Source organism: Clarias gariepinus, chromosome 3, assembly GCF_024256425.1.
Source record: "Clarias gariepinus isolate MV-2021 ecotype Netherlands chromosome 3, CGAR_prim_01v2, whole genome shotgun sequence".
NCBI classification, from domain to species: Eukaryota; Metazoa; Chordata; class Actinopteri; order Siluriformes; family Clariidae; genus Clarias; species Clarias gariepinus.
Genome location: NC_071102.1, coordinates 8,791,477 through 8,799,553, shown reverse-complemented (window position 1 = coordinate 8,799,553; position 8,077 = coordinate 8,791,477). Strand labels below are relative to the sequence as shown.

At 38.0% G+C, this 8,077-nt stretch overlaps 1 protein-coding gene across 38 annotated transcripts in view; it reads left to right on the top strand.

Moving 5' to 3' along the window:
• Window positions 1-3,351: 3,351 nt before the first annotated feature.
• The window catches only part of madd (MAP-kinase activating death domain), a 69,452-nt gene continuing 64,726 nt past the window's right edge, over window positions 3,352-8,077 (top strand). For 25 of the 38 annotated variants that reach the window (XM_053492556.1, XM_053492576.1, XM_053492577.1 and 22 more), the window contains exon 1: window positions 3,353-3,668. The gene's annotated coding sequence lies outside the window, so the exon portion shown is untranslated. Of the gene's footprint in view, window positions 3,669-8,077 lie in introns of all 38 variants that reach the window. The other 13 variants (XM_053492568.1, XM_053492566.1, XM_053492562.1 and 10 more) reach the window with 1 other exon arrangement.

Genomic DNA, 8,077 nt, shown 5'->3' with positions numbered 1-8,077 from the left:
TCCGGATGAGAAACCACATAAATGTTTACTTCAAATGCATCTCCAGTCAGACAGATTTAGACCAGGACTGCTCAAATCCAGTCCTGGAGGGCCAGTGTCACAAAACACATAAACGCATCCACCAAACCAGACAATTGTCTGGCAGTTAACAGTTATTCAGCTATGTTAAATTGGTTAAATCAGCTATGTTTGAGTGGAAAGATCACCAAACAGTGCTGGACACTGGCCCTCCAGGACTGGATTTAAACAGCCCAGGATTAGAAAGATATTAATATGCAAAGTAGTATTTATATATGCACATTGGTCCATTCAAACATGATTTTTTTCTTATACCTCTTTATGATGTAGCAGTGATCATATTTAAATCGAATTGCTCAGATCACATAAAATATTATATAAATGCATCCGATGGAATTTCCATGTTTGCGTTTTCAGGTAGAGGATCTCCATCTGGATAAAACCCATTACTTAAGATAAATAAAATGTTCATGTATATGTTTGATGCATATAATTTACCTCCAGTTCTTATTTATGCTTTGGCCTTAGTGATGTTAGCTAATTTTCCCAATTTTTTATGTTATTCCTTTTTTTCTTTAACCTGGTACTGCTTTGTTCTTTATATGAGTTAGTTGTCACTTGTACTAATTCTTGCTGGTTCTTACTGTAATTGTTCAAAGTTTTTTGAATAAGTACCTTTTTTTTTTTTTTTTTTTTTTTTACTGGTATAATTTGTCCCTTCAACTCGCATGCTACTCTTCTTAGCATACATAAAAATCAATTTAATTGTGAATATATTTATTAAAATGATTTGTTTCTAAGCACTGTCTGATGCGATTAAAAGGTTAACAACTCAAGTGAATCATAGAGATTTTTGCAAACAGTTTATAAGGATAGTGCAAATATAACAGATTATTTGCCATTTAAAAAAAGCATTCTTTGAAAGATAAAATTGTGTGTTATCAAGTCTTCTGAATTGTTTATTGAATTTGTACTGAATTTGTCTAACACAACTATGGTGGTGAGAAAGTGAAATTTTTACACCATTCATTGTTTTTTCACAATTTGTCTCTGTATGTATGTATGTATGTATGTGTGTGTGTGTGTGTGTGTGTGTTTGCACACGTATGAATACCTGCCTTTTCTCAATACTGTTTGTTAACGTGTGGGCTTTTGACACAACCATTTCATTCTGATCTTATTTTAATGATTATTTTCTATGCCCTTGTTGATTGAACCTTTTACTTGTCATTCATCTGACCTGCGGTTTGATGGCATATAAATGCAAACTTGCATTTTAATGCCTTAAGTGTTTGGATAAACTGCTTTATACACATAATTTAAATCTGACAAATTTTATTGTTCTGCCAGACTGTATATAAAATGTTTTGTTGAAAATGTAGATGACTAAAAACCTCAGCTATTCTTTATACTGAAATACATTGACCTGAAATATGGGACTGCTCCGTGTCTTTGTGTTTTGTTCTTCACTTTTTAATAAAATAAGTTTACCTTGCAAATATCTAAATTAAAAGTCACAATATTGAATTTTTCATTTTAGGGTTACAATTTACAATAAGTTAGAATAAGCCATATTTATGAAATAAACCATACACACACACACACACTCACTGGCCACTTCATTAGTTTGCTTGTTTATTCATTGCTTATTAACACAAATATCTAATCAGCCAATCACATAGTGGCAACTTAATGCATTTGGGCATGTACTGTAGATATGGCAATGAGAATCTGCTGAAGTTCAGACCGAATATCAAACTGGAGAAGAAAGGTGATCCATGTGACTTTGGACGTGGTTGTTGGCTCATCTAAGGATTTCTAAAACATCTGGGATTTTCAAACACCTCCCACCTCTAGGGTTTACAGAGAATGCAGGGTTTACAGAACAAAATCTTCAGACTGTTTCAAGCTAATAGTAACTCGATAAACATTTAGTTACAAGTGGGGTAGGCTAAAGAGCATCTTTGAACTCACAACACGTGGAATTTGTGCTCTCTCGTCAATATGGACAAAAAATCTCCAAGGAATGTTTCAACACCTTATTAAATCTATGGCATAAAAAAAAATGATGGCAGTTCTGAAAAAAAAAATTTCAGTATTTCCAAGGTGGACCTAATGATTGGGATGAGCATGTTCCTATGGATGGATGGATGGATGAATGGATAGATAATTCATCATGGGCAGTTTAAATTAAGACAGTTCTTTTTACATCCATCCATCTATACTGATCAGCCATAACATTACAATACACATAACATTTGCCACCAAAACAATAATGACCTGTGTGTTCTGACACAATTCTACTGAAACCAGCATTATCCGTTTCCTCTACTTGATCTACACTATCGCTTTTATTGGATCGGACTACGCAGGCCAGTCTTCGCTTCCCATTGCATCAGCGAACCTGGGTTGCTCATGACCTTGTCACCAGTTCTTTAGTTTTCCTTGCTAGGATCAATTTTCTTATGTCCTGTGGCTGGGCACTGCATCCTGGGAACATCCCACAGCAGCTGCAGTTTTGGAGTTGCTCTAACCCAGTTGTCTAGCCATCACAATTTGGCCTTTCTCAGAGTAGCTACATTTTTAATGTTGTAATGATGTCGACTGTAAGTAGGATGGATTCAGTATATTAGGCAGTATATGAACGTTTCTTTTTTTATGGAGGTTAATGTGTTTTCAAGCAGAAGAACTGGGCAAGCGTAAGGATTTAAGTGACTTTAACAAGGGCCAAATTGTCATGGCTAGAGGACTGGGTCAGAGCAACTGGTCTTGTGAGATGTTCCTGGTCTGCAGTGGTCAGGTTCTATGAAAAGTGATCCAAGTAAGGAAAACAGGTGGTGATGACAGGGTTATAGGCGGACAGGGCTCACTGATGGATGGGGGGAGTGTAGACTGGCCTCATAGATCAAATTGATGAAAAGGTTTGTGCTAGTTGTGATAGTAAGCTGTCAGGGCATCACTGTTATGATGGCAAAAGAGGCGACCCACTCAATATTAGGCAGGTGGTCATAATGTTATGGCTGGATCGGTGTATATATGCATGCCTGTCATTGCCTATTCAGAAGAATGCAAATCCTGGACATACCAATAAAGCTTCTGTAGGGGTAATAAAACGTACACCCATTTCGTTTTTTTTTTTTTTCAATTGAAGGCTCTTGCAAAGATGATTAATGTCAGCCATGATAATAGACAACCTTCAAGTTTAAGATTTAAATGAGTAAAATATGTCGGCTCCAAGTACTGCGAGCTAAACGTGAAAGCGTCAGTACTCCCCCTCTTCCCGCAGAAATGGTACAGTCCACTCGGTTAGCTCCTAATGCGGAACTACTAGTCATGACAGCTGCGTCTCAATCGGCTCCTCGTTCATTACATAGGTGCGGTGTGTAGGGTGTATAGGATGCGTTTAACAGCATAGGTAGTACACTTCTCTGAGGAGAGTACGGCGTGATTCGGAACGCGACCCTATGTACAGTGAAAACGAGTGTTATGAGGAGGATGAGGAGTAGGAGGAGGAGGTAGGTTTCGCGTAGCATTTCATCGCTGCATCATTCGCTGACCAAGTGAAGGTGGTATAAGAAGATATAAACGTGCTGCATTCTCTTCAAGGACCAGAAGACAATATCTGGAGAATATAGACCGATTTTCCAGAGGTGAACATTTTTTTTCCAATAATGTCGAGTGATGCTAATAATGCTCGCGCTGCTCTTTGATCCGCGCTCGTGCGTGCTAACGTTAATAATCCAGCTAGCTAGGTAGCTAGGTGCAGCTGATTAAACTGAACGGAATTGAAGGACTGTACAAGCTGACGTACACGTACACCTACGAGGACAGGTCTTCTGACCGTGAGGCTGTAGGTAACGCGAATGAAGAATGCACAATGTGGAATAAATATGAGGAGAAGATGAGTCGAGAAATGACTAACGTTAACTTACTGACAGTTAGACACGAGAGATGTAGGATTAGCCGTTAGCTTCTCGGATCTTCTCCATTAGCACGGCGTCACTAGGTAAGCTGACATCCCAAACCGCATTCTGTCTGGTTTAAACAGCATTATGTTTAGATTAAACTCCACATATGATATGGAATGGCTTTAATTTAGCCATTGTATTTATTTCATCATTGTTCATCGTGTAATTTATGGGGTAGAAAAAAAAGCTCTGAATGTCATCAAATAGCTTCTCCTTGCTGGAGGGCAAATGTGTCTCAGCAGGGAAGCACACACACACAGAGCACATTTTAAAGGTACACTCTTTTCTTCTCATAATACCAGAAAACGTGAAATTGATGTAAAATATATTCTTAAAATCTTTATTTTAGAACAGGTGTATTATCTAGCTTTAAAAAAAAATGTCACGTTGGAAACCTGCCAAAGTGTGCAGCCTACCTTGTCAATAAATGCTTACCATAGGGTGAATTGATAGATAGATAGACACCATCCTAAAGGAAATGCTAACCTTAGCTGTACGTGAAGCATTCTTTCATAATTTTCTGGATGGGTAGCATATTCTGATAAATTCTGACAAATATCCCTATCAAATTATGCTTACAGTACATGTTGTTGCTCCCTGTTGAGTGGTCGCCACAGCGGACTATTCAATCCGCTCACACAACTTGGCACAGGTTTTTACGCTGGATGCCAATCCTGACAAACCCTCCCTTTTTATCCGTGGTTGTGGTTTGGGCATTGGGTGGGAATTGAACGAATGGCGGGTGGAAAAACTACCACTGAGGCACCAATGCCCTAAGGCTAGTACATGCACTGAGCCACGGTGGACCATCAGATCCGCACACAGCTTGGCACAGATTTTTATGCCGGATGCCCTTCCTGGGCTTCTAACCGGGCTTGGGACCCGGCACTGCATGCAATGACTGAGTAATATGGGGTGTGGCAACTCCCCAACGGCGGGGTTTGAACCCAGATCCTTAGAGCATTAGCTGTCTGAGTCCCCGATGCTTCCAGTACATTATCAACCAAATACAGGAAAACGTTCCCAAGCTTGTCAGTCTTTGCATGCACAGAACCGTTAAGTAGCAAAAAATTATAGATAATATGGATTGGCAAAACAACTACATCTATTTGTGTAATTGATTGTTACACCTCCTGTCACACGCCCAACACCCTGTCACATCTTTATAAATCTATATGACGAGAATGTAGATGGTTATAAAGTTGTACAGTAGTTTGACCTTTAAAGCAGTTGGATGTCTGAGTAAAAGAGACGTCTTGCTATTGACAGCTCAGTCCGAGCCGCGGTACGTTTTGGGGACATGGTTAGAAATGAGAGATGGGCTCTGTGGGCTTCTGGTTGTTATCTTTGTAAGGTTTTCAGTAAAAAAGAAAATGTCCAAATACTAAGCTTTTTATTACGGGCGATCGGTACTAAAACTGAAGATTATAGCATTTTTAATAACATAAGTTACATTTTTCTTAATATTAATGCAGTTTAATATCACTGTGAAATGAGAGAAATGAAACACTTTACAACATGTTTTTGGAAGTAATTAATATTTTAATGGTTTATTTTTTACTTGAACCATACTGCTGTCTCATGTCTTGGCTAATATGCAGCTATTTCATATAAGGAATCTTTTAGTAATGTAAAAATAAATGGGACTGGTTCATTCTTAAAACTAATTAAACCCATTAGCTTTTAACAATCCAGGCCATTGTTAATTTAAAAAATCAATATCTATTTTTATGCATATGTTGTTGAGAATTCCCCAGCATCCAACACATCCTAAAATCCTATAAGCTTGACCTACCTATAACATAGACTGATTACTTGTTTTTTTTCTCTTCTGCATTTATCTCCTTCATTGTCCTGAAATAGGACACTTGATGAGATAACGTTTCCATGACACATAATCAGATCACATGCAGAATGACCTACAGAGCATCCTTTTGCCGATCTCTGTCAGTAAAGACCCAGAGATTTAGGATTCTGCTTGTGGTTGCAGTAACACTGTAAAAATAATCTATTCCCATCCAGTGTATGTGATGCCCTGTGACCCCATAAAACAACATACTCAAGTTTTCAAGTTAAAGTGCTGCTGGTTATAGAGATGATAAAAAATTTTTTAAGTAATAAAGAGCTTTTAGAGCTTTCACATAAAAGGAGATATATTTTTTATACTTTTTACTTTTATTCGTCTCGTATCCTTTTAACAGTTAATAATTATAATAAATGTAAAATAACCGTACATGATTTTGAGAGACAGGTTAGTACCTGACATCACTTATCACCTATGGTCACGTTTTTTATCTATTAAAGGAAAAAAATAGAAATGTCGCCAAAAAACTAAAAATAAACTAAAAGAAAAAAATAAAACCTTATGTTTATTGCTAGCTTTTGATTGTGTAATGTCAGCTGTACATGTCCCTGTTATTGAGTTGTTACGTTTAGCAACCTAATTCTCTTCGTAGCCGAGCCGTGCTTATACAGATAATTATATTGTCTAATCAATCAGTTATTTTGAGAAATCGTCTGCACGGTGGTTTAGACTCCTGTTTAGACTCCAGCTAGGATTTGCATAGCACTAAGTTAAATGCATCAGTGGTGAACTCAGCCAGAACTCCTCATCATTTGTTCAGCCAGTAGTGTTGCGGGCTTTCTTTACTTCAGGGGTCTGCAGGGAAGCCATTAGTTGGTGCAAGCATGGAAATTAGGGCTTGAATTCGCCTTGAGAGCTGTAATTGTGTGGCTATCTGAGTGCCATTATTTGAAACACTGCATGGACATTTTCTGTAGCCGAGGCGTAGATTAGCTTCCATCTGTTTGGGCTGTACATTATTATATAGAGCGGAGATGGATCTTCGGCTTTATGGGCAGCTGTGTTACTTAATAAAAGCACAGGCGTTGTCGGAAGTTATTTCAAGCCCAAGCGATAGGGAAAGAGATTTTTAAGAGGTTTATAAATAGAAAAAAAGGGAGCGAGAAAGAGAAATGCCAAGTAATGCCACTGTAATTTGGCCGCTGTATTTGTTTACTAATTTTGTTTAATGGTTAATTGTTTGTGTGATCTGAAAGCAGACTGCCTAAACCAGTAAAAGATTCATAAATGTATTATATTTCTTTATTGGTCCTGCTGAAAGGAGAACTCTCGCAAACTGAAATGTTTGGTTGAAAATTTCAGGTTGTAAGATTTTTATTTGTGAATTATTTACAGTAACAGTCCTAAGCATTGGGGTTGACCAGAATAAGGAAATCAAATCCCAAGAAGCTCTGTTAATATGAACTGAAAAAGGGAAGGACACGTACAGTCGTGTACAAGTTAAGTCGTACACCCGTGGTCCCATAAGGGTATACAAGTGTTCAAAAATCATGATTAAAAATCATCTCTCCGTTTCAATGTCTTTAAAAAATATTGCCATGAAGTGCACCTTAGCTTCCAAATACAGCAAAACCAATGCTAGTGAGAGCAGCAGCAAGATGCAAAGAAGAAAGCACGATGCAAAGTACAGTATAGAACTGGAAGTTAAACAGAACTGCACACTACAGAGAATATCCTACAGTATATAGCTTTGCTTTGTTAATAATTTGGTGTTCGTACAGTGTCCAAACCGGATGACATTTATTTTTGACAGAACGTGTCATGGACATTGAGTGGTTATTACGATTGCCTCACACCTCTGCATCGCGTATTTGAATCCCTCCCCCAGTCTTTGCACGCTCTTCTTGCTCTCTACTAAGCGGTATACACCATGTATGGATATTATGCGTGTAAAGAAATATAAATGATGATTATCAACTATTTATAAGTTAAATGATTCATTCTGGTATGACTTTGCACAATCAATAATGGCCGAGAGATGGAGGATTTGAGTCATTGGTCTTACGCCTAACATTTATGTAAACTGCCCATCTCGTTCTCTAACCTGCATCTATTCCTTTGCATCTAAATGGTGTCTAGCTTTTCTTACTATTCTGAGCCTCGACTACTTCCTGCAGCGTGACTTCATATCTCGGTCAGGGTTTTGCATCACGGGTACCTCTAGGTTATTGTTTTTTTTTGCATCCCCTCCACATTTGCACGAGAGTGCATTAGAGAGGAAGCAGAT